The following is a 20,224-nucleotide window of genomic DNA, read 5'->3' on the forward strand; positions in this document are numbered from 1 at the left end:
TGTTATTAGTGCATTATAATTACACTATTGCTTTCGCTTATCTATCTACTCAATAACTCATTTATATATCGAATAAGTATTGTGTGAGACCATTACACATTAGAAGTTTAATACGGGATACTTTTTAATTAAAATTTAATATTTGTCTATTGATCTATAAATTGTACTATTATGTGTGCTTCAGTATGTTGAAAAAATATGTATGAACAGATACTACATTGTAATAGACTCAATAATATTAAAAAAAATGTATATTTTAATTAAAAAGTATTACTTAGTACATGTTTTATATGAGATGGTCTCACGCGTAAGAATTACTATTATATACCTCTAAGGGCTCGTTTGGTTCGCGGAAAGTATTGGAAGGGAAATGGAAGTGAAATTCTGTGGAAAAGTAGTTACTAGGAAGATAAATTATGTTGTTTGGTTGGTGGAAAAGAAGTTGCTGGGAAAATAAATTATGTTGTTTGGTTAGGTTTAGAATGGTAAGGAATAATGTGTATAAAGACCTAAATGCCCCTATTATTATTATTATTATTATTATTATCTAAACCCATAAACCTTCTTATTATTAAGCCTACCAAAGTCCAAAGTGCTAATGTGCTGACCCATTTGCCATTTGTAGCCCATCAGGACCAAACCCATTGCACTCAACCCTACTCATTGTTCACTACTGCAAAGTGCAAAAGCAGTCGAAGAATTTGGGAGAAGAAAAGCAATCGAAGAAGCCAAGCTAGAGAGGAGAAGGAAATGGGAAAATCGAAGAGAGCTCAGAGAAGAAGGCAACCTTGACTCAGGTTGGTTATCATTTTTTCATCCATGTTTGTTTTTTCCTCTCTTTAATTGCGAAAAAGATGAGAGGCGGAGTGGCGGCGCAGGAAGTGGACTCGCGGCGGCGCGGACTCGCGGCAGCGGAGGATGAGGCAGCGAGCGGAGGTCCATCAGCGAGAAGAATCAGAAGAAAGGGGGAGGAAGAAGAAAACAACATGGGTAAAATGGTCTTGACAACAAACTTTTCTTCCCAGCACCACCGGAAAACAAAATACCAGGGTAGAGCTCGGATTTTATTTTCCTCAAAAATGAGGATTTGAAGTTCCAAGGGAAAACAAATTCCGGTGAACCAAACAAGGGAAAAGAGCAATTTCGGAACCTACCTCCCGTGGAAAACCACTTCCTGCGAACCAAACATGGCCTAAGTCTTTGACATCACCAACTTATCTTGTTACAAGTATCTATTTATCTTTCCATTACAGTCAAGCACCTTGTGCTCAGATGGTATGTAGTGACTCCCTCATATGGGAGGTAATGAGATCTCGCCTCAGTGGAAGTGATGACCCCTTGTGCTTATGGGTAGCTCAAGTGAGCTCTCTTTTCTTTGTGGGAGGGAATACAGAGTGTTTCCTGGTAATGGTTATTTTATTTTAATGCAAATTTTCATGCATTTTAGTAAACTTTAAAATTTAAAAAGATAAATAAGACAATTGCAATTTGTAGAATATATAAGTAAATGAGGAGAGAGAAAAAAAAAACAAGGGTTAAAACTTAGGGTGTGTTTGGTAACCCGTAAAATGACTTCTGGAAAATGTTTTCCGAGTTTTCTGTGTTTGGCAACGTCCGGAAAATGTGGTTAACGGAAAATGTTTTCCGTTGACCAAGGAAAATCAGTTCATTTTTCCGAAAAATGACTTACGGAATTTTTTTCTGTAAGTCATTTTACGGAATCGCCAGAATAGCTGTTTCGCATGTTTTCGGCCAAAACCAAGCCATATCACCCATGACCATGGACCAAGGAGGTGGGGAAACCGTCGAAAACCTTTGCTACATTTTTTTAAAATTTTTTATTTTTTTATAAATTCTATTTTTTATTAAATACGATTATTTTAATAACTATTATAATTTTTTATATTTTAAATAATACAATTACAATGTTTAATTATACAATTCTATCCATTTTTCAGAAAATGAACCAAACACACAAAGACAGTTTTCCATGATACATCCAAACACTGGAAATGAAACTGTTTTCTGGAAAATGACTCATTTTCCAGAAGCCATTTTCCTGCTTTCCAAATGGACCCTTAAAGGAAAATAAGGTTCAAATTGGGCACTGAACGTAACCTGCAAATGCAATTAGGTCACTGAACAAAAAAAAATTGCAATTAAACCATTGAACACTCCAAATGTAAGCAATTTCACCTAATAGCAGGTTATCATCTATTTTATCAGGTTACATGCTTACGTGGACGTTGAGTTGACATTTTAAAATAATTTTTAATAATAAATTATTAAAAATAAAAAATTTAAAAAATAATAATTATTTTTATAAAAAAAAAAAAAACACTGGCGGCCACCCCTTCCCCTTAATAATATCCTTGTCACATTGATAGGAAACTTGCGCATCAATCAAATTTAATTATTATTATTATTTACGGAAAGTCAACTTATTTCACAAAACAACTGAAATCTTCATCCAAAATCATAAAGTCAAAGTTATTTTGTGAAAGAAGTTGACTTTTCGTAAATAATAGTAGTAATAATAATAATAAATTAATTAATTAATTAATTAATTAATTAAATTTGATTCATCCGCATGTTTCTTATCACGGTGGCAATAGTATTATTAAGGGGGTGGTCGTAGATGTATTTTTTTTAATTTTTTAAATTATTTTAATTTTTTATTTTAATATTTTACTATTAAAAATTATTTTGAAATGCCAACTCACCATCCACATAAGCAAGTAACCTGATGAAATGGATGGTAACCTGCTATCAGGTAAAATTGATACATTTTTAGTGTTCAATGGTCTAATTGCATTTTTTTGTTCAGTGGCCTAATTGTACTTTCAGGTTACATTCAGTGGTCAATTTGAACCTTATTCCAAACTTAAAAAGGCAAAATTAGTAAAAAGGCAAGGAAATGTGAGAATACCTAAGAAAGGAAAATGTATCACATTCCCTCTAAAAGCTATAAAAAAAAATTCTTATGTGAAGGTTAAATGACATTCCTTGAGAAAATTACATAACTTAACTATAGGGTGTGTTTGGTAATCCGTAAAATGACTTCTGGAAAATATTTTCCGAGTTTTCTGTGTTTGGCAACGTTCAAAAAATGACTTACGGAATTTTTTTCCGTAAGTCATTTTATGGAATCGCTAGAATAGCTATTTCGCATGTTTTTGACCAAAACCAAGCCATATCACCCATGACCATGGACCAAGGAGGTGGGGAAACCGCCGGAAACCTTTGCTACATTTTTTTTAATATATTTTTTAAATTTTAAATTTTAAATTTTTTTTATAAATTCTATTTTTTATTAAAATACCATTATTTTAATAACTATTATAATTTTTTATATTTTAAATAAAACAATTACAATGTTTAATTATACAATTCTATCCATTTTTCAGAAAATGAACCAAACACACACAATAGTTTTTCATAATACATCCAAACATTGGAAATGAAACTGTTTTCCGGAAAATGACTCATTTTCTAGAAAATATTTTTCAGAAGTCATTTTCATGCTTTCCAAACGGACCCTAAATATGAGAATATTATATTTCCAAACAAATATAACACTAGTTATCTTACATATTTCCCAATTAACTTATAGGTCTCATTTAAAATTAAAAAAAAAAAAAAAAACTTATATGTCTCTAAATGCCTATATAATAGTACTCATAATAAAATCAAATGGACCCTACACCTTGCGTTTATTAGCAAAATAAATTTTATTTATCTTATTTTGTGTTGGTGGACCAATTGAGTTAGTTGTGTCCGGAACTATTATTGTTATTATTTATTTATTTATTAGTGTATAGTGAGCATATATATGGGGTATGGTGATGATTAGAATTTGTGATGCATGATAATGTATAGAAACTTGGGTGAGGATAGGAGGTAGTGAAGTGAAGAAAGAAAATTAAAGCAGCACCTCTCCTTTCTTCTCAACTTTTAATTAATTTGCTTCATTCATCTAATCTATAAGAGTTTTTTCCACTTTTGGTCCTATGACTTTAGTGCTTCCGTCAATTTAGGTACACAACTTTCATTCCTGACATAAGTAGACAAGTAGTGCTTGGCTTCGATTTGTTTTTCATTTTTAGTCCTTGACTTTGATTTTTTTTCCACTTCTAGTCCTTTCGACCATTTGAGCGATAATTTTTAATCGGAATCAACAAACTGTTGTGTCATTAAGGGTAAATAACGTTTAATGTATTTATGGCTTTATCAAAAGAAACTTTTACCCTTAATGGCACAACAGTTTGTTGATTCCGATTGAAAATTGTCGCTTAAAAGGCGAAGCAAAACAAGCAAATAACGTTTCTTTTTTCTTATTTTTTTCTCTAATTTTATTTATAAATATATTTAGGACTTTATCATAAGACAATTTTACCCTTAATGGCACAATAATTTTTTGATTTCAATTAAAAGTTTGCTCATATGGCCAAAAGGACTAAAAGTGGAAAAAAATCAAAGTCAATGACTAAAAATGGAAAACAAATCAAAGTCAAGCACTACTTATGTCAGGAATGAAAGTTGTGTACCTAAATTGACGGAGGCAGTGGAAAAAAACTCTAATCTATAAATGCAGTTATTGCCTTATTGGGACACACACCAAACATATACTCCCTCCGTCCCATTTTACCTGTCTTACTTTCCTTTTTAGTTTGTTCCAAATTAGTGTCCTTTTTTAAAAATTGAACATACCTATCATTCTACATTTCCCAATTTATCCTTTTGGCTTTTCAACTTTTTATACCATTCATTAATGAGGTAAGTACAATTGTACTTTGTACAAATAACACATACTTTTGAAGGGCAAAATTGGAAAGTTAGTATCATTTGTTATGTTGCATTAAAAACCGTGCAAAAAGTAAATGAGACAAACAATTAGGGATGAAAGGAGTATTTATATTCTGTCCCGTCCTGAATTCTCTCTCATCTGATCTAATCTGCCTTCACCACAACATTTCCCGCGCGATCAGAGGCCGGCCGGGAAATCAGAATGGTGAAGACGGAGGACTTGTCGTCGGCGGCGGCGGCTCATTGCCCTACTTACCGGAAATACATTGCCGGCGGCGACGTCGACGCCAACAACATGTACGTAGCAGGGCCGGCCCTGGGCAAGTCTGCCCAGGGCCGACGCACAGGCCCCCAAAAATTGGGGGCCCCATACTAAAAAAAAAAAATTTAGTATATATATATATATATATATATATATATATATGATATTGTTGATCAGTGACGCAACCCTCCTCAACAAGCAATTTTAATTTCGAAATTTGGACACAATTGTTTATTACCCTAACCGACGCAACCCTCCTCAACGCACGGCAAGCCCAAGCCTAATTGGTGAATGGTGATTTGGTGTTTTCTGCCATCAATTTAGGCGTAAAGCACTACTACATCTACACTACAGGTTATGGCTCAACTTTCATAACTATTCTTTTATCCTTATTAATTATTATGTCATTCTATGTTTGAAATTTGATTAACATCAAAAGTTTTGTTCTTGATATCAATTTTTGGTTGATTATTTGATTTTAATCAAGAATTAAATTCTTGATTAATTATTTGTTAATAGAGTTTCTAAATAATTTTTTTTTTAGGGTTTTATAAATATGTCTTCTAGAAAATATTTATCTGGGTTTGAGAAGCGTAAAAAGAAAAGAAGAATTGAGCAACTAACTCAATCTCAAAAGGGAGCTCTTGAAAAATTTATTACAAAAAAAAAACTCAAATAGATGAGCAAAAAGATGATGCCAAGGAAAAATTGTTAGATGCTAATCTTCATATAGAAGATCAAGATGGTTGTGAGATTGGAAAAACTTTAAATGATAGTGTGCACATTGATGATAATGTGTATCATTGTGACAATGAAAATAATAAGAATGTTGATAGTTGTTTAGATGATGTTCGTCACAGTGATAAACCAAATAAGTTGATATCAAATGTTTGGTGGATGATTTTGCGTCTAAATGTGCACGTCATATGTCACTTTTTAAATGAAATTTTAGATGTATTTTTTTATATAATATTTATATTTTAAATTTTTGACACAACTTTTTGAACATATATTATTTATATATAGAAAATACTTTAAAAAGGGGGTCCAAATTAATATATTGCACAGGACCCCAATTTTTATTGGAACAGCCCTGGTACGTAGTCCGATCAAAGCAGCATCGTCGGAGGGAGATACGCAAGGCGGCACCGGCGAAGGAAAAGTCCATAATGTGGTACTCAAAACGGGAGATTAAAACGAGGAGGAGAATCGCCAAATATAATTTGTATTCCATGGAAGCCAAAATGAAGGATTCTTTCAACAAAGGCTATCGCTGGCTCAAACGTACAATTGCTCATGGATTTTAATTTTTTAATTTAATCCAATTTTAATCATATCATCCTAAATCTATATATATAGAGAGAACCCATCCTTAGAATTGCTTGTGTAATTTTCTTTCTCTTTTTTGATTTCCAATTTGGTTTTGGGTATGTATAAACAAATTAAATTTCCTTAGCTTCCATTATATTATATTTGATTTGAAGTTAATTATTTTATTTTTTTTTTGTAGAAAAAAGTTTAATTCATTAAATCATCATCAATACAAGCAACAAGATAGAGAGGAGAAGTATCAAACCACTCCCCGCAACCTGACAAAGAAAGCAATATTGTGGGCAGCACGATTCGCAGATCGCCTTACATAATGGAAGTGTACATCATCAATCATGGATGCCACTTCTTTAACATCAGAAATAATAAAACCAAAAACAGAATTGAAAGAGACTGAACGTAAAGCATAATAAACCAGTTGTGAGTCTATCTCCACATCCACATCTCCCATACTGGTTCCCTTGAGCCAACTCAGAACTTCTCGAACACAAATCGCCTCCGCGACCTTAACTTCATACTTCCCAGCGATACGCATTCCTTTTGCGGCTAAAAACCGACCCTCATCATCTCGTAAAACCCAGCCTAGCCCCATTATATTCTCTCCTTTTTAGTTTTATTTTTATTTTTATTTTATAACTACAATCTAACATTCTAACCCTATCAATCTACCGTAGTTGTTCTACATGTACATAATATGTCAACATTTGAATTAAGATGAGACTCAAATCTGTGGCCTTCTGTTTAGAATGATATCAGTAATGTCATCAAAAGTCATTTTTTTATTCTATAAATTTGTTATACATACGGGCATCTTATATATATGAGGCTTAATTACAAAAAAAAAAGAAAGAAAAATTGTTACATATGTGTTTGATTATGAATGTTCACTGTTTTTACAGCATAACAAATCCAAATACAAGAACTGATGACATTTAACACATGCAATAGTCTTTGTGTTATCTTATATATGTGGCAAAGAATATAAAGTAATTTTTGAATGCAAGAAAATTGTTCATTTTAAAAAGAAATTTTATTGGAGGATAAAGATATTTTTCAACTTGAATCAACTTCACTTAGATGCTTAGATGCCAATTGGAAATGACTACAACACTCATTGATGATGACGGTAAAATTATTAGTGTTTAGAATATAATAGTCTTGATCATATGGACAAGGTAAAGTAAAAATTGAGCAAAAGTGTGCAAAACTAAAATCCTCGTCCAAAATAGCCACTGCTAAGAATCTTGATTATAACTTGAAATAGGAAGATTCAATTAGAATGATTGAATTGGAAAGCCAAACCAAAAAACTATGTCCAACTCTATCTTATGAAAGTCATAAAGCCTAATTTTGAAGTGATTTTATATGGGATTTCATATTGCTCATGCTTAATTGATCAATTTTGTAGATCACTACGAGAGTGGGATTTGGAAAAAAAAAAAAAAAAGCATATTACTTGTCTTTTATTGATAATGAGAATATAGTATTATCAATTACAGGCACTATAGATTTAACTGAAAATTTATTTCAAGCATTATAATGTTTGTTTTTTTGCTCATGAGCAGGCCCTAACGGTAGGCAATCGTTATATCGTGCACCACGGTGCACATAGACCCTGGTCCGAAACGGCGTCGTTTCGATTTTAGTGGACGCCAACGCGAATGACTCCAGGGAATTCATTATCTATAATACACATAATCATTATATAGAATACACAGAACGTTTGCTTAGAATACACAGAATGTTTACCCAGAATACACAGAATATTGACACAAAATACACAAACTCATCCTCCTAACATTCGAATGCACAAACACATCACAACCTGTGTTAATAACATGAATACGCAGAATATTGACACAAAATACACAGAACTCGTCATGCTAAACATTCGAATGCACAAACACATCACAACATGTGTTACTAACATGAATACACAGAACGGTTGCCTAGAATACACAGAATGATTGCCTGGAATACACCGAACGATTACCTAGAATACACAGAATATTAACATAAATACAGAGACCGGCCAAAACGGGAAACATGATTTCCAAAAAAAAGGACAGTTAATTTACAATGCTCAAAACGACGCCATTTACGTACATGGTGTACATTGCTATGTACACCGTGGTGCACGGTATAATTTGCCAACAGCAATCATTATTGCATGGACGATGGTCTACACAGCTGTGTGGACCATAAATAAAATGTACATTATTTTTGTACTGAAGGTACATTATTTTATGGTACATTATTTTTGTACTGAAGGTACATTATTTGATATATACTATCAAATAATGTACCTTCAGTACAAAAATAATGTACCTTAAGTAAAAAAATAATGTGTCTTTTATTTATGGTCCACACAGTTGTGTGGATCATGGTCCATGCAATAATTTGCCGTTTAGCCCTGTGTTATATATATGACACTGCAACAAATTTTCGTGCTTACAAAATCTTTCAATGATTATATCTTGGACTATGTGGTCCACTTTACTTATATAAGGTCCACTATTAGTGTGCTAAATATATTCATTTTTAGTATATTAATTTTTTTAATGTACTCAAGTTAGGTTTATTGTTAAGTATACTATCAAAAAAGAGATTTTTAGTACATTAGAAAAATGAGTATTCAATATACTAAAATGAACATTTTATCACGTATTGGTGAATCACATTAAAATGTGGACCATGATTTGTAGTGTAATTTGTCAGAATGTTTTGTTTTATTTTGTTTGTTTGTTTGTTTTTTTTTTTTTTGTTTTTTTTTTTTTTGTTTTTTTTTTAAATACTCATGTTTTTGGAATGATAACCGGGATGCGGCAAATTATTGTGTGGACCACGGTCCAAAACAATGTCGTTGAATTTTATGAGTTAGAATAATGTAATTTATGTGCTAGAATAATGTACATAATGTATATATATAGAGTTAGGATCATATGAGATCACTTGTTTAGGTAAGATCGTGAGATCAGATCTTGTGCATCAATTTAATAATTTAATGGTTTAGATTGATTTAAGATGCTAAGTTGAAGTGTGTGCGAACGGTAATAAAATGTGTGCGAATGGTGATTAAGTGTGTACGGACGGTAATTAAATGTGTGCAAACGGTGATTAAATGTGTGCGAACGGTGATTGATGTACAAGATTTCATCTCAAAATTTTTTAATGGTCTAGATTGATTAAGATTTCAAGTTGAAGTGTGTGCGAACGGTGATTAAATGTGTGCGAACGAAGTGTGTGTGTGTGTGTCAATCAATCTAGGCCATTAAAAAGTATTACATGGATGCACAAAATGTGATCTTACGATCTTACTTAAGCAAGTGGTCTTACTAGAACCCTACCCTACCCTATATATATATATATATATATATATATATATATATATATATATATATATATATATACTAGTTTTTTTTACGCGCATTGCACGAATGAGATAATGTCAATGTTTGTTTTTGAATAAGTATTTCAAAGTATATCAATGAAAATTATATATGCACGAGATGTTCATGTATATGTAATTGAATGCTGAATTTGTTTATTTAAATCAGTAATTCAAAGTTTATGAATGTAAGAATAATATATGAAAGATTGATTATAATTGTTATTAAAATAAATGTTTTCGCAATTTTGTAAAAACCATAATTTAAATAATTAGTCTAAAAATGATAGTATAAATAAATACTATTTTTTTCGTTTAAATTTCTCTAAGCCTTTTTAATTCTCTTTCGGGTAGCATTGTCATTGTCTTTATTTTCAGTACTTGTTTTTTTAAAAAAAAAAATTATTTATTGGTATTTGATAATGCGTCATGTGCAATTGAGTTATTGTAGTAGTATAGAGGGCAACACCATGCAATAATAAGATTATGTAGGAAATTGTGGATTTGTCTCGTTGTGTTTGTATATATGACTGAGATCTTAGTTGTACTATAAACTCTTGATCTTGCTAGCGCCTATTGATATTTGACAGTGGTAGTTTTCTCCCCTACATGTTTCATGTGCTGTGAAATGTGTGTCGTACATTCAATTCTCATGTGTAAGTATTGAACAAAATATTAATATTTATTATATTTGTAGAAGGTTAATGAGTAGTACATTTTGTTTTAGTTTCATAACTTGTTTACTTGATAATAACAACAATAACTTTGCAAATAGTCCGAATACTGATGTTGCAATATATCCAATTTCATCAACAGTTGCTACATCCATTTTGCACATGTTTATTTTGAAGTTCATATTTTTGGAATTAGTATGAATGAGTGTAGTACTTGATTTTGTGTGTGCATGTGTCTGTGTGTGTGTGTTTTTTTTTTTTTGTTGATTTGATACTAATCTTGGAGTAGCCGCTGATGCATTTGCATCACAATGTATGCAGTTAAATAGTTTATCACTTTGTGCATTAATATTTTTAAGCAGTCGCTACATCCTATATACCAATTATTTTTGTTGTCAAGATTGTTGCCGATTTTGTCTTTAATCCAAACATGTTGATTGTAGAAAATGAAATGAATTGTAAATTTATATTAGTTCTAATATATTTAAAGAATGCACAATAAGTATTTTACATACAAGATTAATGAATGCTGCAACGGTAGCTATTATTCAAATTTCTTCTTTTTCTAAATTTGAAAGATTGATTCCAACAATGTTGTAGTCTCAGGATCTTTTCAATGCATCAAGTGTGTCACAATGCTCTATTGCCCTACATTAACACTTTTAATAATGAGTTTTAAATCAATTTATTGGGTTATTTGAATGTCTTTTTTGTCAAAAATCCTCCATAAGCAGTTAATATGACTGGATTCAAACAGTTTTTTTTTTTTTTAAATTTCCATGTTATTAACATAATACTTGGTTAATAAATATATAATATTATTGTGATGAGGTTCGAACCTAAGATCTTACTTATAGAAATTAATAGGTAAGTTAAAAGTTAACGGAATATTAACGAAAAAGAGAATATTTAATGGATAATCATATAATTGGATAAATTAGGAAATTTTAAGGAAAAATATACATCTAAACCATCCATTTGATTTAATAATTTGACCGTCATTTTTTTCTACCTATTATAGGCCTAACTTTCTTTTGCTCTTATTAGTATACTAGTTTTATACGCGTATTGCGCGAATGGGTTAATGCTCAATGTTTATATTTAAATAAATATTTGAAAGTATATCAATGCAAGATTATATAGGAGAAGTTTATACATGGGTAATTGAATGTCAATTTTTTTTTATTTAAATATCTAACTCAAAGTATATGAATCCAAGATAATATAAAAAATTCATTACAATTATTACTAAAATAAATGTTTGCAACCTTGTAAAATCGATGGTCTAAATATTTGGTCTAAAAATGATAGTCTAAATAAATACTACTTTTAATTTGAATTTTTTTAAGTGGTTTTTAATTCTCTTTTGAATAACATTGTCATTGTCTTCATCTTTACTATTTGTTCTCTTCCTTTTTGTTGGTAGTGTGTTATTTGCAATTCGAATATTGTTGGTAGCATAGATGACAACGTCATGCAATGAGATTATGATATAGGAGCTATGGACTTTCCTTTAGGTGTTCTGCTCGGGGTTCATTTGAATGGTTCAACCATTATTGTTGAATGAGTTACTGTGGATAAAGAAATCCCTAGTTTAAGAAAAAAAATTAAATAAATTAATAAAAATTTGAAAATTTAAAATATTATGTATTCCAAAGATATTAAAAGGTAGTTTCTCGCTTCAATTTGCTGGGTAATGGGTTATTTGAATACTTTCATTGTCGACAAATCCCCCAAGTAGTTAATATGATTGGTTTCAAACTATTCTTTTTTATTTTTTTATGGTATTAAAGAAATACATATTTTGCAAAAAAAAAAAAAAGAAAAAGAAATACATATGTATCATTTTTTGGTTTAACTACTAATTTATTTAATTCAATAAGAGTAAAATAGAGTGATTCCGCTTCAATTTGTTGCGTTATTATTTGAGTACTCTCTTTGTCAACCAATCCCCAAGTAGTTAATATAATTAGGTTCAAATTATTTTAAATTTTTTTTTCATAGTATTAATAAAATACTTGGTAAATAAATATATAACATTATTTTGTACTATAACTTTGATATTTAAATACAAGATATTGTAAAAATAAGATAATGGACAATGTAATGAATATCAATTGATAAATTTGAATGTAAAGAATCTTTGCATGAGAGAAAATAAAGACAATATAACTAATGAAATTATTTGTCTTATTTAATTTAATTTTTGATAATGAATAATTTTTTCAAATAAAGGTATTGTAGACACATAATTCTAAATTAAAGAAATACATATGTATCATTTTTCGTTGTAGCTACTAATTTATTTAATTTAATCAATAAGAGTCAAATAAAGTGAGAAACTTAATTATGTCAAATTTGATTGAGATGAGGTTCGAACCTAAGACCTTTCTTATAGAAATTAATGGGTAAGTTAAAAGTTAACGGAATATTAACGGAGAAGAGAATATTTAATGGAAAACTTAACGGATAATCATAAAAGTAAGGTTAAATTAGGTAATCTCTATTAATAATATTAATCTGAATTATCTTAACTATCTATTTGATTAAATAATTTATCTGAACCATCAATTTGAATAAATAATTTGACCGCCATTTTTTCTACCCATTTTAGGCCTAACTCTCTTTGACTCTTATTAGTATAGTAGGGGTCACACTTGTGTGAGACCGTCTCACGGATCCTTATTCGTAAGACGGCTCGGATCGAGTCAAAGCACCATGCAAATGTCATACTTATATGTGCAAATGTCATACTTGTATGCTTAAATATAACACTAATCAAGAATACAATTGTTGTTACTTATTAGAGAAAAAGTAATACATTTTTCATAATAGCAAATATAATACTTTTGTGGAAAAATGTAATACTTTTAAATTGAAATGTAAAAGTATTGTATTTTCCCTTAAAAGTATTACATATATCCTTATAAGTAACAAAAATTTTATTCCTGATTAGTATTACATTTGAGCATATAAGTATGACATTTATGCATATAAGTGTTACATTTACATCTTGACCCGACCTGTCTCATGGTGAGACGGTCTCACACAAGTTTTTGCGGTATAGTAGATATGTGTGTGTGTGTGTATATATATAAACTCCTATGTTGTTTTCCACACCAAGAATGATGTAATGGCCCCATGAAACTATAATTTGTTTGCACGGTGTGTGGCAGGCTCACGTTTAAATTCTGAAAATATTCATGGCATAGGTAGATATGCGACTTTTTGGTCATGGACCCTAGGGCCTATTAATAATGCAATGTTATCAAAGTTTTTAAAACAAAATCATGACCATAAAGAATACGTATACACGGGAGGAGCCAGGAAAATGATCTCTGGGGTGAAAATTATTGATAAAATTTACAATGTGAATCAACATCAATATAGATTAATTATACTTGATATCATTATAAATACCCTAGATAATTGTACTATATATTATCAATAATAATTTATAATGATATTTTGTGTAATCATGTATAAACTACATAATTATACAAATACGATTGACAATGATATTTTATATAATTTACATAACGGTTTTGGATAAAACTATTGTCTTTAACACAAAATACATCACTTTTGTAAAAAAAAATTGTGTCTTTATAATATTGTCTTTGTGCATTTTTCTTAACACAGAATATAAACAATTGTAAATGCATGTACTTTTAATTCAATCTTGCTTGTCATTTCTTTAATCAAATAATATTACATTGTCAATTATTTTGTTGGCAAGATTTTTCAAAGATAATTAAATAATATTCATTTTATTAATTAACTTTTTTTTTAAACCATGATCTTTATTGATTAACCACCAAAAGAGGCATAAGCCTTTAGTACATTGGCCCCAAAGTGACCATTCAAAAGAGTACAAAGCTTTACAACATCAAAGAAGCTCAGGCCTTACAACAACATCAATCAGCAAACTATCCCAACTGCACTATACTCAACAAACTCAACTAAAGATTAAATGCTATCACAAGGGTGATACTTAAGGCAAGATTTACTTATCCTAAAATATTCCCACCATTACCATTCATGCTCCTTCAATCATATTCAGTTTGGTTCCCCTTTCCCACATCAAGTCCAGTTAGATAATTAGCACACAAATTCCATGTACTCAAGATCCAAACTCAACACTAGAATGGGAATAAAGCTCATAGCCCTCTTATGCTCATCTATCATCATACCCACCCCTGTGCCCTATTAATTAACTTAATATTATAAAATATGAGGTATGCGGACAAAACTCATAATTAAAGAATTAATATTAACATTAGTTTTTTCAATTCAAAAACTAATCCTTTGAATTAGCAAATGTACATCTTAAAAGTGTAAATAAATAATAAAATATATAATAAATTACTAATTAATTAATCAACTAATAAAACTAAAGCATGCACACTAGAGATTTTTTAAGGTGGAAATAAGTTAATAAAGAAAGAATGAAGATCCGATTACTTGATTTATTTCTCTTTATTTAATGAATTTGGACTTCAATATATGTTTTAGACTTATTTAATATATAAGTAATGCTTTTATTTTTTTTTAATAAGGGGGACAAAAGAGTATTTTTATCCTCAAATGCACAATTCTGCCTACATTTCAATTAAAAAGATGTAGAGATAAGGATTAAATAGACTCTCAAAACATTTTTAAACTAGATAACTCGCTTTGTGGCCCAAGTTGGCAAAGGACCACAAGGTAAGCTCAAATCAAAAGGGTCAATATGCCACCGTCTGACAAAATAGGCTGGGATTATCCATATATATATATATACACGCAGAATTAACAAGATTTAAAAAATGCGGTGGTCAATTTGGTCATTTTCCATATCGGTCAAACTTAAGGTGCGTAGGGTTTGTGCTTAAGGTGCGTAGGTCTTGTTCTTAAAGTGCGTCGTGTTCCTTCTTTAGGTGCATGTTTTCTATGCTTAAGGTGCGTCACTTATGCAGTTGAGAACTTAAGGTGCGTAAGTTTTGTGTTTAAGGCCAAGGGCATAGGATTTGTGCTTAAGGTTTGTGGTTTCTGTGCTTAAAGTGCGTCAATTCTTCAATTGAGAACTTCATGTGCGTTTTTTGTTGAAACTTAAGGTGCTCGCACCTGGAACCTCGCCTGATCTCAACCATATATATAAATTTAACACACAAGTATATCATTTTTATTTTTAACCTTACAATATATTTAGTTGAATTGAAGAAGTTTAATTTGAGAAGAAAAACATATTTTTCTTAAATAAATTAAAATCTCAAATTAAATTCTAGCTTGTAAATGTAACAATAAACTATAGAGCTCTCCTTATACTCCGAATTAAATTAGAATTAATTACAGCGGAGGTCTCTTGTCTTTGGTGACAATTTCAAATTTAGTTACACATTATCGTTTTTGTCATCTAACACCCCGACTATCATATTTTGGACACTTTTGGTCCTTCCAATGACTTTTTCCGGTGAAACCTTATTTTAAGTAAGGGTATTTTCATCTCTTCAATTATTATTATTATTATCATCATCATCATCACCCAATGAGTTAATTTCAATAGAGGTCCATTGTCTTTGGTGACATTTTCAAATTTAATTAGTCTCAGACAATCGCTTTTGCCATTTAACACCCTAGATTATCATATTTTAGACATTATTGGTCCTTTTGGTGACATTTTCTGGTGAAACCTTATTTTAAGAAAAGGCATTTTCTGATGACAAAAGAAGAAGCTTCTTTTTTTTCTTTTTCTTTTTTTTTTTTCTCTACAACTATAATAGATGATTCACAGAATCATGGACTAAAACAATAACGACCAGACTAAAGAGACGAACATTGGAAAAAATTAGAGCATAAAATTGGGAATAAAATTTGAAGAAACGAAAATACCATTACCTAAAATAGGGTTTCATCTGAAAAAGTCGTCGAAATGACCAAAAGTGTCCAAATATGATAGTCTGGGTTGTTAAATGACAAAAGCGATTGTTTGGGAGAAAATTTAGAATTGCTACAAAAGACCAGAGACCTCTGTTAGAATTAACTCATTGGAAAATTATTAAAAAATTGAAGAGACGAAAATACCTTTGCTTAAAATATGATTTCACCGCAAAAGTCATCGAAAGGACTAAAAATGTCCAAAATATGATAGTCTAGGGTGTTAAATGGCAAAAATAGAAAAGTACTACATGGACTCCCATTTCATACTCTCAACTTGTACTCTCTCTCACAAAGTTTTTGATGTAGACACCTATCCTGGGACCCACATGATGAAAATATCCAGTCCTTATTTGCCACATCAGGGAGTAAACGTGAGGGAGTAGAATTTGGGAGTACATGTAGTATAACTCTCAAAAATAATTGTTGGGGGTGATCTATGTTAGAATTAACTCTATTAAATTAGATAATAGATTACTTTTTTTTTGTGTGTACTATTGATTCCGTTACAATGTAGTATTTCCGTCAGAATTAACTCTATTAAATTAGATAATAGATTACTTCTCTTTTTGTGTGTACTATTGACTTTGTTACAATGTAGTATCTCTGTTAGAATTAACTCTATTAAATTAGATAATAAATTAATCAAAAACATATGCCAGCTTCTCGGATTGTGTTTTGACCATATGTCTTATTGTACTGTTAAAATTAATATCTAATTGAATTCGTATGCTTAATTGGATCATGAATTTTGAGGGATTTATCTAATTGAGCCATACATTACGATAATTTGGTAATTTTCCCTCTATTAATATATATATATACTGAATCTGTTATAATGCAATATTTGTTCATAACTACTTTCTCAACCGCCTCCACTGAGGCTCGACCCCACCCCCTTTCATATGGGAGTGCAACCGGGTGTCACTAGACCACAAGGTCTTGGCAATATATATTTAATTTAGTCATTGATTATAGTAATTTTATCCAATTTAATCCTCGACTATAATGATTTTATACAATTTAGTCCTCAACTATGGTGATTCTTACTTCTAAGTGTGGTATTAATATTAGCAATTAAAAATAGTTGTTTGTTTCCATCTATATTGTTATAGAAGCAACATGTTTGAAAAGCGTAGTGTGGAATGAATGTTTACTTCTTTTTTTTTGGTCGCGATTGTATGCTTCTGAGTAGACTAATTTTCCCTTGGTCATATATATCCTATTATATTATGTTAATAATATATTTAATTTTAGGAGATTGATACTACGTAGATCACAGTCGTGCATCTCATGATTTTAATGATTCATATTAGACTACAGTTCTCAACTGTGACATAGTTCTCATGGAAACCAAACTATATATAGGCTAAGGATCATGTGAGAACAGTACCATAGAAGGGAAATAAGAACGAATCTCAGCCTTACATTTGTAAAAATTCAATAGATAGATCTTATTAGATTATTAAAAAAAATGGGGTGACATTTTTGTAATTATCATCAACTTTACTAAGCAAATTTGAAAGCTTAAATAGGTAGAGGTTAGGAGGATGAAACAAGAAAATCTTGTCCAGAGTTGGTAAGGAGGTTATATTGAAAAGCATTACGCAGGCTCACCCTACGTCCCTACTTATACCATGAGTATATACTATCTCCCTACCACTTTCTGTGAGAGCTTAGAAAGGCTTATGAATAAGTTCTGGTGGAATTTTAATAGTAATAATGGGAGGGTTATGCACTGGCTCTCTTGGTCCAGGATGAGCGTGCCAAAGCAATACGGTGGTCTTAGTTTCAAACGCCTTCGAAGAGTTTAATCTTGCTCTCTTGGCCAAGCAAGGGGGGAGAATTCTGACGAACCCAGGCTCGATTGTTGCAAAGTTGTACAAAGCCAAGTATTTCTCCGATTGTTCTTTCTTAGAAGCAAAGCTGAGTGCCAACCCGAGTTATTGTCAGAAGTCCATCTTAGCTGGCCAAAATATCCTCCAAAGGGGATGTTTTCATCGTATAGGTGATAGGAGACAGACACGCATGTGGGATGACCCATGGTTACCGGATGCCACTAATCCGTTTCTCCAGACTCCCTGCTCTGAGCAACATGGGGGTGCAATGGTCACGACCTTGATTGAACCTAAATATGCAGACTGTAATGTATGTCCCACTTTTTAATGAATTGTTTTGTGACAAGGATGTGAGATTAATTCTTAAAATTCAAGTTTTACCTTTTTTCGAAGATCAATTGTGTTGGCGGGATGATATTTGTGGTGTTTATTCGGTCAAGCATGGTTATAAATTGGTGACTGGAGTTCCCTCGGGAGAAAATTCAATATTTACCGCCTAGACGCCTCTTTGGAAGATTCACCTCCCTCCAAAATTTATCAACTTCATTTGGAGGTGTGCAAGCCGCGGTGTTAACCCTTTCCTCCTGAAACCGTTGAAAAATTTCTATTCGGCATTTTGGCGGGGGTAATATGGGCTCTTTGTTGGTCCATCTGGCAATGGGTGATCTGCGTAGTGACTGTTAATTTACTGAATAAGTGGTGTATTCAACATTTGTTTTAAAAAAAAAAAAATTTTTTTGGTTTTCTTCCTGTTACTTCGTCTCCCACCCCCTTCCATATGTGAGTGCAACCGGGTGCTACTAGACCACAAGGTCTTGGCAATTTATAAAGCTTAATATAGTCTTTTCTTTAAAAAAAAAAAAAACTCATTATATCTATTGATTTAGGAAGACTAAATAGATAAGTACCAAGAATAGTACATATTAAGGGTCGAAAATAGGATAGAATGCGAAGTTTTGCCACCCGTTTATAACAATCTCATGCATTTTAAACTCAGATGTGATCAAAAACTTCTAACACAAATTTTAGGAAAAGTTTTGAAGTGTTTCCACATATCAAAAAGGGATTCAAGGCCAAAACAGAGCAAAAAGCAAAGAAGCCGCAAAGTAGGAACCTCCCACGCGGCCAACACGCGTGTGGATGGGTGTGGATCATTTCCAGTAGCTGTCCACGCCCTCCACCACGCATGGTGATGGCGTGGTCTGGCCACAAGGGCCATTTCGGGATTTTTGGCTTCGGGTTGCCTATTTAAACCCCTTTTTCGGATAGATGAAAAAAAAACCCTAGCAGCTATAGAATAGTTTTAGATCTGAAGTTCCTTTAGGTTTTCTCCCCTCTTGGGGGAAAACTTCCCTTCCCTTAGAATAGATTCAAGATCAAGCTAGAAGGATAGAAGTTTCAAGACAAAATGTAATGGAACCATTCACCATGGATGGTAACTCTTCTCTTCAATGTTTATTTTGCTTTCATGTTTGTTTTCTTTGAAACTTCCATTTCTTCTTCTTGTTTCTTTATTTTAATGCTAGCTTAGATTAGATAGGGGATTGGTGGCCCCGAAACTAACTATGTGGTTGTTTTGATAAGACATTGCTTTAAAGATGTGAGCTTTATGATTCTTGGATGTGAATACTTGTGTGGTTGATGTTTGATATGCTTTGTGCCTAAGTGTGGCCACATTAGGTAGCAAACCAAGTGAAAGTGAGTGTGTGCGCGATAGTGGCCACTCACGAGTCCAACTCACCCACATCTCCGCCCTTAGTCCGAAAGGAAGAGGTCCGAGAGGAGTGGTAGACAAGGTGTTTGATAAAATGCCCCAACCGAATGAGGATGTGGGAGTCCAAGTGTGACGCCACTTGGTGAAGTGCCATGAACTCCCTAGTTGAATCCAAATTATTTGCTTGCAAAACCACTAGATAGTAGACCACATAGTCTAGCTGCGAGCCCCAATCTCCACCTTACCTTTTCCTTAAACACCACCATTTCAATCCTTAAAACTCTTGTACAAATGACA

The 20,224-nt window shown here is 31.7% G+C and overlaps 1 long non-coding RNA gene across 1 annotated transcript; it reads left to right on the forward strand.

The window, feature by feature from the left end:
* Positions 1-682: 682 nt before the first annotated feature.
* Positions 683-960, forward strand: LOC116005551. The gene is made up of 2 exons (XR_004094988.1): positions 683-797; positions 879-960. It is a non-coding gene; the product is annotated as an uncharacterized LOC116005551 (long non-coding RNA).
* Positions 961-20,224: the final 19,264 nt, after the last annotated feature.

The sequence above is a fragment of the Ipomoea triloba genome, chromosome 15 (genome assembly GCF_003576645.1).
Source record: "Ipomoea triloba cultivar NCNSP0323 chromosome 15, ASM357664v1".
In the NCBI taxonomy this organism is placed as follows: Eukaryota; Viridiplantae; Streptophyta; class Magnoliopsida; order Solanales; family Convolvulaceae; genus Ipomoea; species Ipomoea triloba.